Source organism: Balaenoptera ricei, chromosome 4 (genome assembly GCF_028023285.1).
Source record: "Balaenoptera ricei isolate mBalRic1 chromosome 4, mBalRic1.hap2, whole genome shotgun sequence".
Taxonomy (NCBI): Eukaryota; Metazoa; Chordata; class Mammalia; order Artiodactyla; family Balaenopteridae; genus Balaenoptera; species Balaenoptera ricei.
The window spans coordinates 161,939,035-161,952,156 of NC_082642.1; the positions used below are offsets into that span (position 1 = coordinate 161,939,035).

At 46.5% G+C, this 13,122-nt stretch overlaps 1 long non-coding RNA gene across 1 annotated transcript in view; it reads left to right on the top strand.

Moving 5' to 3' along the window:
* Positions 1-10,487, top strand: part of LOC132365595 (uncharacterized) — a 28,577-nt gene extending 18,090 nt beyond the window's left edge. The window contains exons 5-6 of the long non-coding RNA XR_009503128.1: positions 4,719-4,809; positions 10,432-10,487. This is a non-coding gene — a long non-coding RNA (uncharacterized LOC132365595). The remainder of the gene's footprint in view (positions 1-4,718; positions 4,810-10,431) is intronic.
* The last annotated feature ends 2,635 nt before the right edge of the window (positions 10,488-13,122 follow it).

A 13,122-nucleotide genomic window follows, 5' to 3' on the forward strand; every position in this document is an offset into this window, starting at 1 on the left:
TTTAAAATAGTGGTTTTATTTCATTTTAATTATTTATTTATTTTGGCCACATCCCATGGCTTGTGGGATCTTAGTTCCCCAGTCAGGGATCGAACCCGAGCCCTTGGCAGTGAAAGCACAGAGTCCTAACCGCTGGGCCACCAGAGTATTCCCCAGTTTTCTTTTTCAAGATGTATTTGTATAATCTGATTAGACTTGGCTTGGTGTAAGTGGTTTGGAGGGTTAGCATTAGGGCTGGGGCTGGTGTGAGGGTTGGGGCTGTGTATGGTTTATGGTTGCTGTTATGGTTTAAGTTTTATGGTTAATGAGTTATTTATGGGTATGGTTAATGAATATATTTTATGGTTTGGTTATGGTTATGGTTTTGCTTATTGGTTAAGGTTTATGGTTTTGGTCTCAGGGTGTTAGGGTTCTGTGTTAGAGTGGGTGTTAGGGTATGGGTGAGAATTGGGGTACAGGTAGGATGCGGGTAGAGCACGGGTTAGGGTAAGGTACAGGTTTAGGGTACGGGTTAGGCTAAGGTTAGGTCAGGGCTTAGGGTCAGGATCAGAGTTCAGGGTTAGGGTCCATGTCAGGATTAGCGTCAAGGTTGAGCGAGGCCATTGTTTTCTGCTCCTCCAGTGCTGGATTCTCATTGATAGACGAATGAAATGTCTGCTCTGGTCACCCACTGTTTCAAATTGAGCTCAGCCTTAGTCAAGGGTTCTTAGGGCCTCAGAGGTCATGCAGGGTTTCCCTCCTGGGAAGGGTGATGCAGGCCCCACTCTGTCTGGGCAGCCCCAGGTCCAGCATGGCCCTGACATGCAGGATACTACGTAGACGTGATGTAAGACTTGGTGCATCAGTCTGCCAGCCCCCAGGTGCTGCCTTTTTTTTTTTTTCTTAATTAATTAATTAATTAATTTTGGGCTGTGTTGGGTCTGCATTGCTGCACGGAGGCTTTCTCTAGTTGCGGCGAGTGGGGGCTTCTCATTGCGGTGGCTTCTCTTGTTGCAGAGCACAGGCTCTAAGCGCGTGGGCTTCAGCAGTTGGGGCTCGCGGGTTCTAGAGCGCAGGCTCAGTAGTTGTGGTGCACGGGCCTAGTTGCTCCACAGCATGCGGGATCTTCCCGGACCAGGGCTCAAACCCGTGTCCCCTGCATTGGCAGGTGGATTCTTTACCACTGCGCCACCAGGGAAGTCTGGTGTTGCGTTCTTGAGGGCTGGTGGGGCCCTCTTGGGACTGGGCGGATCCTTTGTTCCATCTGCACGGGTGTCCAAGCAGGTCTCAGGACAGCCCTTGGCCTCTGAGCGTCCAGGCAGGCACCCACGTTCCTCCAGCTCAGGTTAGCCTTGGCCCCCCCAGCCCCCGTGGCCAATTACTGAGCTGATTGTGTCTTTACTCTTTCAAATTAAATCACTCTCTCCAGGTGGGCGAGAAGTTTACTTGTGAACTTGGTTAGGGTTAGGGGTTAGGGGTTAAGGGTTAGGGGTTAGGGTCAGGGTTAGGGCTAGGGTTAGGGTTAGGGTTAGGCTTAGGGTTGGGTTAGGTTTAGGGGTTAGGGTTAGGGTTTAGGGTTAGGGTTAGGGTTAGTGTTGGGTTAGGGTTAGGGTTAAGGTAGGGTTAGGGTTGGGTTAGGGTTAGGGTTAGGGTTAGGGTTTAGGGTTAGGGTGTCCAGCCTTACGTCCCATTCAGCTGTGAGTGTAGATGTGGTCAGTCCAGTTGCATCACAGCCCCTGATTGAATTTTGTAAGAATTCCTCTCTCTCTCACTGTCTTTCTTTTTTTATAATTAATTTTTATAATGGGGTGTAGCTGATTTGCAATGTTGTGTTTCTTGGTGCTGTACATCCACCTGAGTCACTTACAGAGAGACATCAGTAAATTCTTTTCTAGTTTCTAGTAGTCAGATTTTTTTTTTTTTTTCTGTGAATAGAGTGTGCTGAGTCCAGTTCCTTGAACAATGAGTGTGTCTTGGCGATTACATTATTGGCGTATGGAACGGTATCTGTGCCAATTTCAACCTCCTGGTTTATGCATCACCGCACCACACTTTTCCCCTTAAGCAGCCATAAGTGTGTTTTGTAAATGTGTGATGGTGTTCTGTTTGTAATTCAGTTCACGGTTGGCGATTTTTAGATTCCCTTTAGAAGTGATATCTTATGATAAGTTTCTCTTGCTGTCTAACTTATTTCACTCTCAATGACCATACATAAGTCCCCCTGAGTTGCTGCAACTGGCCTCATTTCATTGATTTCAGGGCTGAGTAATATTCGGTTGTGCTTAAGTACCAAATTTTCTTTCACCATTTTTTCCTTCCAAGGACTATTAAGTTGTACCCAAGTCGAGGCTGTTGTAAACATAGCAGCAGTAAACGGGGTGCCTGCGTCCTGTGGATTTTTGGTTTTGCCAACATATAGGCCCATGAGTGGAAGCGCCCTATGCTTTGTAGCTCTGTTGTTTAGATGTTTCAGGAAACACAGCACACTTCTCCAGAGTGGCCGTTGGCAATTTACATTCCCCCCTTCAGCGTAACAAGGCTCCCTTTTCTCCTCTCCTTGTCCTGCATATCTGGTTTTTACCCTTTGTGAGGATGGTCCTTTTTTCTGATTCGAAGTGATACCTCTTTGTAGTGTTGATTTGCATTGCCCGCTTCTTTGGTTGGCCAAAAAGGGCGTATGCGTTTTTCCTGAATATATTCTGGAAGTTAAATTTGAGAGACAGCTTTTTGTTTTTTTAATTGATTAATTAATTAATTAATTTTTGGCTGTGTTAGGTCTTCGTTTCTGTGCGAAGGCTTTCTCTAGTTGAGGCAAGCGGGAGCCACTCTTCATCGCGGTGCGCGGGCCTCTCACTATCGCGGCCTCTCTTGTTGCGGAGCACAGGCTCCAGACGCGCAGGCTCAGTAGTTGTGGCTCACGGGCCTAGTTGCTCCGCGGCATGTGGGATCTTCCCAGACCAGGGCTCGAACGCGTGTCCCCTGCATTAGCAGGCAGATTCTCAACCACTGCGCCACCAGGGAAGCCCCTTGAATAGTTTTGTATTTAAACTTTGTCTGTGGGGACTTCCCTGGTGACGCAGTGGTTAAGAGTCCGCCTGCCGATGCAGGGGACACGGGCTCGAGCCCTGGTCCGGGCAGATCCCACATGCCGCAGAGCAACCAAGCCTGGGCGGCACAACTACTGAAGCCTGCGCGCCTAGAGCCCGTGCTCGCCCACAAGAGAAGCCACCGCAATGAGAAGCCCGTGCACCGCAACGAAGAGTAGCCCCGCTCGACGCAACTAGAGAAAGCCCACATGCAGCAACGAAGACCCAACGCAGCCAAACATAAATTATAAACTAAAATAAAATTTGCCTCTGAATAACTTTGAGTGAATTTGGTATAAGTTGTAAAGTTTGCATCTACATTCACTTCATTCCAAATGGTTTCCAATTAATTGTTCCTTAACTACTTTTAGAAACCTTTTGGGATAGAGACTCCATTTTAGTTTGAATTTCCAGTTTAATGGATTGAGCAGTCCTGTCAGTAGGGCAGGCTGCCTCCAGTGACCTGTGAGGGAGGCGCGGCCTGCACTTCCTGCACTGACCACAGGGTGGCGCCGAGTTCGCCTCTCTGACCCACAGCGCATGCTCGTTCCCTGCGAACTCGATTGTGAGGGCAGCTGAGAGGAGTTGAGCCTCCTCAGGCGCGGGGGCGGGGGCGGGGGCCTTCGGGTAGGACGGCCGGCTCAGCGTCTCTGCTGAGAGGAGCTCGGTCTCCGTCTCCTTAGGACTCGCTGGGGTTTCGGCTTCAGGACAAAGTGGGGCTGCGTCCACGCTGACTAGGGAACTAGGTTTCCTGAGGACCCAGGTGATGCCTGAGGAAAAGGTGAAGAGACGGTGAGGAAAAGTGGGGAGAAGCTTCCTGTGGGCGACTGACCGTTGAGGGGGTCCGTCTTCGTGTGAGCGAGGGAGGGCTTGGCGTGGAAAGCTGGGTTTTTGGTCAGGTTTGTGTGCAGGGTAGCCAGCGTGAGTTATGGGGCGTCCAGTTTTCCCAGCACCATTTATCGTGGGGCGTGTCGTGCTCCTTGGTGTGTCCTTGGTCCCTGTGTCATAAATTCACCGACCCCGTCCGTGTGGGTTGAACTCTGGTCTCCCTGTCCTGTTCCTCTGGTCCCTGTGCCCGTTTTGAGCCAGTTCCACACTGTTTTGGTGACTGTAGCTTCTCAGCAGAGTGTGACGTCAGGGAGGGAGATGCCTCCAGCCCGTTCTCTTTTTTCAGGGTTTCTTTGGCTATTTGGGGTCCTTTGCGGTTCCCCACAGATATTAGGAGGATTTGCTCTATTTGGGGGGAAAATACCATGGAATTTTGGGAGGGATTGCATTCACTGTGTCCACTGCTTTGGGTAGCATGGATATTTTAACAATATTAATTGTTCCATTCCATGAGAACAGGATATCTTTCCATTTATTGGTGTGTTTTTCAATGTCTTCATCAATGTCTTCAAGTTTTCAGTGTGCAGGTCTTTCACCTCCTTGGTTGACTTTATTCCCAGGTATTTTGTTCTTTTTGATGCAGTTGTAAATAGGGTTGCTTTCTTTCTCTTTCTGATGGTTCATTATTAGTGTTTAGAAATGCAACTGATTTCTGTGTATTGATTTTGCAACTTTACTGAATTTATTTATTAGTTCTAATAGTTTTTTTGTGGAATGAAGTGGAAAATTGGAATTCAAAAATCCCACTCTTTCTACCATATCCAGGTCGTCCACAACACGGAGGACCGCGGCTCCTAATATAACCTTCCCACAGTGCCTCTAAATGACATGTGGACTTTGGGTGAACTGGATCTGGGTAAGGCTTGGCTTCTATATGGAAGTTTGATGTTTTCTCTGCTTTTCTGGCATGCTGTTGACATACATGATGTTTTGAAAAGTAATTGACTTTCCAGTAATTTCAAACATACAACTTTACATACATAAAAACAAGTCTTGTACCTTGATTAAATATACTCCTAAATATTGATGTTGACATTATTAAAAATGGAATTGTTCTCATAAATTCTTTTTCAGATTATTTTTTGCCAGCGTATGCATATAAGATAGATTTTCATGAATTGATATTTTGTTCTATAACTTTGCTTATTAATTAGCTGATTAGCTCAAATAATTTCTTTGCTGATTATAGGTAGTTTTATATATAAGATGATGTGACCTATGTTCTGTGAAGAGACACGGTTTTAATTTTTCCATTCACCCACGGATGCCTTTTATTTCTTTCCTCAAGATTCTGGGTAGAACTTCCAGTACACTGTTGAGTAACGGTGATGAAGGCCAGCTTCCTGGCCCTGTTCCTGATTTCAGGAGTAAATCTTTCAGTCTTTAACGTTGAGCATGATGTTTGCTGTGGCTTTTTGTACTACTCTTTTCCATATTGAGCAAATTTCCTTTTATTCCTGCTTTCTTGAGTGTTTTTCATGAAATAACACTGGATTTTCATTGTAGATTTTTTGCATTAATTGATAGGATTATGTGTTTTTACTTCACACCATTATTGTGGTTGAATACATTGCTTACTTTTAATATGTTGAGCAACCTGAAATTCCTGGTGTAGAGATACTTGCTTATGGCATTATCCATTTAAAGTTCTGTTGGTTTCATGTTGCTATTATTGTGTGATAGATTTTTACATTCATATTTATAAGTTGTGCTGGGGTAGTTTTCTTGTTTTTTTCCTTTATTTTTAAAATCTTTTTTAAAATAGTGGTTTTATTTCATTTTAATTATTTATTTATTTTGGCCACATCCCATGGCTTGTGGGATCTTAGTTCCCCAGTCAGGGATCGAACCCGAGCCCTTGGCAGTGAAAGCACAGAGTCCTAACCGCTGGGCCACCAGAGTATTCCCCAGTTTTCTTTTTCAAGATGTATTTGTATAATCTGATTAGACTTGGCTTGGTGTAAGTGGTTTGGAGGGTTAGCATTAGGGCTGGGGCTGGTGTGAGGGTTGGGGCTGTGTATGGTTTATGGTTGCTGTTATGGTTTAAGTTTTATGGTTAATGAGTTATTTATGGGTATGGTTAATGAATATATTTTATGGTTTGGTTATGGTTATGGTTTTGCTTATTGGTTAAGGTTTATGGTTTTGGTCTCAGGGTGTTAGGGTTCTGTGTTAGAGTGGGTGTTAGGGTATGGGTGAGAATTGGGGTACAGGTAGGATGCGGGTAGAGCACGGGTTAGGGTAAGGTACAGGTTTAGGGTACGGGTTAGGCTAAGGTTAGGTCAGGGCTTAGGGTCAGGATCAGAGTTCAGGGTTAGGGTCCATGTCAGGATTAGCGTCAAGGTTGAGCGAGGCCATTGTTTTCTGCTCCTCCAGTGCTGGATTCTCATTGATAGACGAATGAAATGTCTGCTCTGGTCACCCACTGTTTCAAATTGAGCTCAGCCTTAGTCAAGGGTTCTTAGGGCCTCAGAGGTCATGCAGGGTTTCCCTCCTGGGAAGGGTGATGCAGGCCCCACTCTGTCTGGGCAGCCCCAGGTCCAGCATGGCCCTGACATGCAGGATACTACGTAGACGTGATGTAAGACTTGGTGCATCAGTCTGCCAGCCCCCAGGTGCTGCCTTTTTTTTTTTTTCTTAATTAATTAATTAATTAATTTTGGGCTGTGTTGGGTCTGCATTGCTGCACGGAGGCTTTCTCTAGTTGCGGCGAGTGGGGGCTTCTCATTGCGGTGGCTTCTCTTGTTGCAGAGCACAGGCTCTAAGCGCGTGGGCTTCAGCAGTTGGGGCTCGCGGGTTCTAGAGCGCAGGCTCAGTAGTTGTGGTGCACGGGCCTAGTTGCTCCACAGCATGCGGGATCTTCCCGGACCAGGGCTCAAACCCGTGTCCCCTGCATTGGCAGGTGGATTCTTTACCACTGCGCCACCAGGGAAGTCTGGTGTTGCGTTCTTGAGGGCTGGTGGGGCCCTCTTGGGACTGGGCGGATCCTTTGTTCCATCTGCACGGGTGTCCAAGCAGGTCTCAGGACAGCCCTTGGCCTCTGAGCGTCCAGGCAGGCACCCACGTTCCTCCAGCTCAGGTTAGCCTTGGCCCCCCCAGCCCCCGTGGCCAATTACTGAGCTGATTGTGTCTTTACTCTTTCAAATTAAATCACTCTCTCCAGGTGGGCGAGAAGTTTACTTGTGAACTTGGTTAGGGTTAGGGGTTAGGGGTTAAGGGTTAGGGGTTAGGGTCAGGGTTAGGGCTAGGGTTAGGGTTAGGGTTAGGCTTAGGGTTGGGTTAGGTTTAGGGGTTAGGGTTAGGGTTTAGGGTTAGGGTTAGGGTTAGTGTTGGGTTAGGGTTAGGGTTAAGGTAGGGTTAGGGTTGGGTTAGGGTTAGGGTTAGGGTTAGGGTTAGGGTTTAGGGTTAGGGTGTCCAGCCTTACGTCCCATTCAGCTGTGAGTGTAGATGTGGTCAGTCCAGTTGCATCACAGCCCCTGATTGAATTTTGTAAGAATTCCTCTCTCTCTCACTGTCTTTCTTTTTTTATAATTAATTTTTATAATGGGGTGTAGCTGATTTGCAATGTTGTGTTTCTTGGTGCTGTACATCCACCTGAGTCACTTACAGAGAGACATCAGTAAATTCTTTTCTAGTTTCTAGTAGTCAGATTTTTTTTTTTTTTCTGTGAATAGAGTGTGCTGAGTCCAGTTCCTTGAACAATGAGTGTGTCTTGGCGATTACATTATTGGCGTATGGAACGGTATCTGTGCCAATTTCAACCTCCTGGTTTATGCATCACCGCACCACACTTTTCCCCTTAAGCAGCCATAAGTGTGTTTTGTAAATGTGTGATGGTGTTCTGTTTGTAATTCAGTTCACGGTTGGCGATTTTTAGATTCCCTTTAGAAGTGATATCTTATGATAAGTTTCTCTTGCTGTCTAACTTATTTCACTCTCAATGACCATACATAAGTCCCCCTGAGTTGCTGCAACTGGCCTCATTTCATTGATTTCAGGGCTGAGTAATATTCGGTTGTGCTTAAGTACCAAATTTTCTTTCACCATTTTTTCCTTCCAAGGACTATTAAGTTGTACCCAAGTCGAGGCTGTTGTAAACATAGCAGCAGTAAACGGGGTGCCTGCATCCTGTGGATTTTTGGTTTTGCCAACATATAGGCCCATGAGTGGAAGCGCCCTATGCTTTGTAGCTCTGTTGTTTAGATGTTTCAGGAAACACAGCACACTTCTCCAGAGTGGCCGTTGGCAATTTACATTCCCCCCTTCAGCGTAACAAGGCTCCCTTTTCTCCTCTCCTTGTCCTGCATATCTGGTTTTTACCCTTTGTGAGGATGGTCCTTTTTTCTGATTCGAAGTGATACCTCTTTGTAGTGTTGATTTGCATTGCCCGCTTCTTTGGTTGGCCAAAAAGGGCGTATGCGTTTTTCCTGAATATATTCTGGAAGTTAAATTTGAGAGACAGCTTTTTGTTTTTTTAATTGATTAATTAATTAATTAATTTTTGGCTGTGTTAGGTCTTCGTTTCTGTGCGAAGGCTTTCTCTAGTTGAGGCAAGCGGGAGCCACTCTTCATCGCGGTGCGCGGGCCTCTCACTATCGCGGCCTCTCTTGTTGCGGAGCACAGGCTCCAGACGCGCAGGCTCAGTAGTTGTGGCTCACGGGCCTAGTTGCTCCGCGGCATGTGGGATCTTCCCAGACCAGGGCTCGAACGCGTGTCCCCTGCATTAGCAGGCAGATTCTCAACCACTGCGCCACCAGGGAAGCCCCTTGAATAGTTTTGTATTTAAACTTTGTCTGTGGGGACTTCCCTGGTGACGCAGTGGTTAAGAGTCCGCCTGCCGATGCAGGGGACACGGGCTCGAGCCCTGGTCCGGGCAGATCCCACATGCCGCAGAGCAACCAAGCCTGGGCGGCACAACTACTGAAGCCTGCGCGCCTAGAGCCCGTGCTCGCCCACAAGAGAAGCCACCGCAATGAGAAGCCCGTGCACCGCAACGAAGAGTAGCCCCGCTCGACGCAACTAGAGAAAGCCCACATGCAGCAACGAAGACCCAACGCAGCCAAACATAAATTATAAACTAAAATAAAATTTGCCTCTGAATAACTTTGAGTGAATTTGGTATAAGTTGTAAAGTTTGCATCTACATTCACTTCATTCCAAATGGTTTCCAATTAATTGTTCCTTAACTACTTTTAGAAACCTTTTGGGATAGAGACTCCATTTTAGTTTGAATTTCCAGTTTAATGGATTGAGCAGTCCTGTCAGTAGGGCAGGCTGCCTCCAGTGACCTGTGAGGGAGGCGCGGCCTGCACTTCCTGCACTGACCACAGGGTGGCGCCGAGTTCGCCTCTCTGACCCACAGCGCATGCTCGTTCCCTGCGAACTCGATTGTGAGGGCAGCTGAGAGGAGTTGAGCCTCCTCAGGCGCGGGGGCGGGGGCGGGGGCCTTCGGGTAGGACGGCCGGCTCAGCGTCTCTGCTGAGAGGAGCTCGGTCTCCGTCTCCTTAGGACTCGCTGGGGTTTCGGCTTCAGGACAAAGTGGGGCTGCGTCCACGCTGACTAGGGAACTAGGTTTCCTGAGGACCCAGGTGATGCCTGAGGAAAAGGTGAAGAGACGGTGAGGAAAAGTGGGGAGAAGCTTCCTGTGGGCGACTGACCGTTGAGGGGGTCCGTCTTCGTGTGAGCGAGGGAGGGCTTGGCGTGGAAAGCTGGGTTTTTGGTCAGGTTTGTGTGCAGGGTAGCCAGCGTGAGTTATGGGGCGTCCAGTTTTCCCAGCACCATTTATCGTGGGGCGTGTCGTGCTCCTTGGTGTGTCCTTGGTCCCTGTGTCATAAATTCACCGACCCCGTCCGTGTGGGTTGAACTCTGGTCTCCCTGTCCTGTTCCTCTGGTCCCTGTGCCCGTTTTGAGCCAGTTCCACACTGTTTTGGTGACTGTAGCTTCTCAGCAGAGTGTGACGTCAGGGAGGGAGATGCCTCCAGCCCGTTCTCTTTTTTCAGGGTTTCTTTGGCTATTTGGGGTCCTTTGCGGTTCCCCACAGATATTAGGAGGATTTGCTCTATTTGGGGGGAAAATACCATGGAATTTTGGGAGGGATTGCATTCACTGTGTCCACTGCTTTGGGTAGCATGGATATTTTAACAATATTAATTGTTCCATTCCATGAGAACAGGATATCTTTCCATTTATTGGTGTGTTTTTCAATGTCTTCATCAATGTCTTCAAGTTTTCAGTGTGCAGGTCTTTCACCTCCTTGGTTGACTTTATTCCCAGGTATTTTGTTCTTTTTGATGCAGTTGTAAATAGGGTTGCTTTCTTTCTCTTTCTGATGGTTCATTATTAGTGTTTAGAAATGCAACTGATTTCTGTGTATTGATTTTGCAACTTTACTGAATTTATTTATTAGTTCTAATAGTTTTTTTGTGGAATGAAGTGGAAAATTGGAATTCAAAAATCCCACTGTTTCTACCATATCCAGGTCGTCCACAACACGGAGGACCGCGGCTCCTAATATAACCTTCCCACAGTGCCTCTAAGTGACATGTGGACTTTGGGTGAACTGGATCTGGGTAAGGCTTGGCTTCTATATGGAAGTTTGATGTTTTCTCTGCTTTTCTGGCATGCTGTTGACATACATGATGTTTTGAAAAGTAATTGACTTTCCAGTAATTTCAAACATACAACTTTACATACATAAAAACAAGTCTTGTACCTTGATTAAATATACTCCTAAATATTGATGTTGACATTATTAAAAATGGAATTGTTCTCATAAATTCTTTTTCAGATTATTTTTTGCCAGCGTATGCATATAAGATAGATTTTCATGAATTGATATTTTGTTCTATAACTTTGCTTATTAATTAGCTGATTAGCTCAAATAATTTCTTTGCTGATTATAGGTAGTTTTATATATAAGATGATGTGACCTATGTTCTGTGAAGAGACACGGTTTTAATTTTTCCATTCACCCACGGATGCCTTTTATTTCTTTCCTCAAGATTCTGGGTAGAACTTCCAGTACACTGTTGAGTAACGGTGATGAAGGCCAGCTTCCTGGCCCTGTTCCTGATTTCAGGAGTAAATCTTTCAGTCTTTAACGTTGAGCATGATGTTTGCTGTGGCTTTTTGTACTACTCTTTTCCATATTGAGCAAATTTCCTTTTATTCCTGCTTTCTTGAGTGTTTTTCATGAAATAACACTGGATTTTCATTGTAGATTTTTTGCATTAATTGATATGATTATGTGTTTTTACTTCACACCATTATTGTGGTTGAATACATTGATTACTTTTAATATGTTGAGCAACCTGAAATTCCTGGTGTAGAGATACTTGCTTATGGCATTATCCATTTAAAGTTCTGTTGGTTTCATGTTGCTATTATTGTGTGATAGATTTTTACATTCATATTTATAAGTTGTGCTGGGGTAGTTTTCTTGTTTTTTTCCTTTATTTTTAAAATCTTTTTTAAAATAGTGGTTTTATTTCATTTTAATTATTTATTTATTTTGGCCACGTCCCATGGCTTGTGGGATCTTAGTTCCCCAGTCAGGGATCGAACCCGAGCCCTTGGCAGTGAAAGCACAGAGTCCTAACCGCTGGGCCACCAGAGTATTCCCCAGTTTTCTTTTTCAAGGTGTATTTGTATAATCTGATTAGACTTGGCTTGGTGTAAGTGGTTTGGAGGGTTAGCATTAGGGCTGGGGCTGGTGTGAGGGTTGGGGCTGTGTATGGTTTATGGTTGCTGTTATGGTTTAAGTTTTATGGTTAATGAGTTATTTATGGGTATGGTTAATGAATATATTTTATGGTTTGGTTATGGTTATGGTTTTGCTTATTGGTTAAGGTTTATGGTTTTGGTCTCAGGGTGTTAGGGTTCTGTGTTAGAGTGGGTGTTAGGGTATGGGTGAGAATTGGGGTACAGGTAGGATGCGGGTAGAGCATGGGTTAGGGTAAGGTACAGGTTTAGGGTACGGGTTAGGCTAAGGTTAGGTCAGGGCTTAGGGTCAGGATCAGAGTTCAGGGTTAGGGTCCATGTCAGGATTAGCGTCAAGGTTGAGCGAGGCCATTGTCTTCTGCTTCTCCAGTGCTGGATTCTCATTGATAGATGAATGAAATGTCTGCTCTGGTCACCCACTGTTTCAAATTGAGCTCAGCCTTAGTCAAGGGTTCTTAGGGCCTCAGAGGTCATGCAGGGTTTCCCTCCTGGGAAGGGTGATGCAGGCCCCACTCTGTCTGGGCAGCCCCAGGTCCAGCATGGCCCTGACATGCAGGATACTACGTAGACGTGATGTAAGACTTGGTGCATCAGTCTGCCAGCCCCCAGGTGCTGCCTTTTTTTTTTTTTCTTAATTAATTAATTAATTAATTTTGGGCTGTGTTGGGTCTGCATTGCTGCACGGAGGCTTTCTCTAGTTGCGGCGAGTGGGGGCTTCTCATTGCGGTGGCTTCTCTTGTTGCAGAGCACAGGCTCTAAGCGCGTGGGCTTCAGCAGTTGGGGCTCGCGGGTTCTAGAGCGCAGGCTCAGTAGTTGTGGTGCACGGGCCTAGTTGCTCCACAGCATGCGGGATCTTCCCGGACCAGGGCTCAAACCCGTGTCCCCTGCATTGGCAGGTGGATTCTTTACCACTGCGCCACCAGGGAAGTCTGGTGTTGCGTTCTTGAGGGCTGGTGGGGCCCTCTTGGGACTGGGCGGATCCTTTGTTCCATCTGCACGGGTGTCCAAGCAGGTCTCAGGACAGCCCTTGGCCTCTGAGCGTCCAGGCAGGCACCCACGTTCCTCCAGCTCAGGTTAGCCTTGGCCCCCCCAGCCCCCGTGGCCAATTACTGAGCTGATTGTGTCTTTACTCTTTCAAATTAAATCACTCTCTCCAGGTGGGCGAGAAGTTTACTTGTGAACTTGGTTAGGGTTAGGGGTTAGGGGTTAAGGGTTAGGGGTTAGGGTCAGGGTTAGGGCTAGGGTTAGGGTTAGGGTTAGGCTTAGGGTTGGGTTAGGTTTAGGGGTTAGGGTTAGGGTTTAGGGTTAGGGTTAGGGTTAGTGTTGGGTTAGGGTTAGGGTTAAGGTAGGGTTAGGGTTGGGTTAGGGTTAGGGTTAGGGTTAGGGTTAGGGTTTAGGGTTAGGGTGTCCAGCCTTACGTCCCATTCAGCTGTGAGTGTAGATGTGGTCA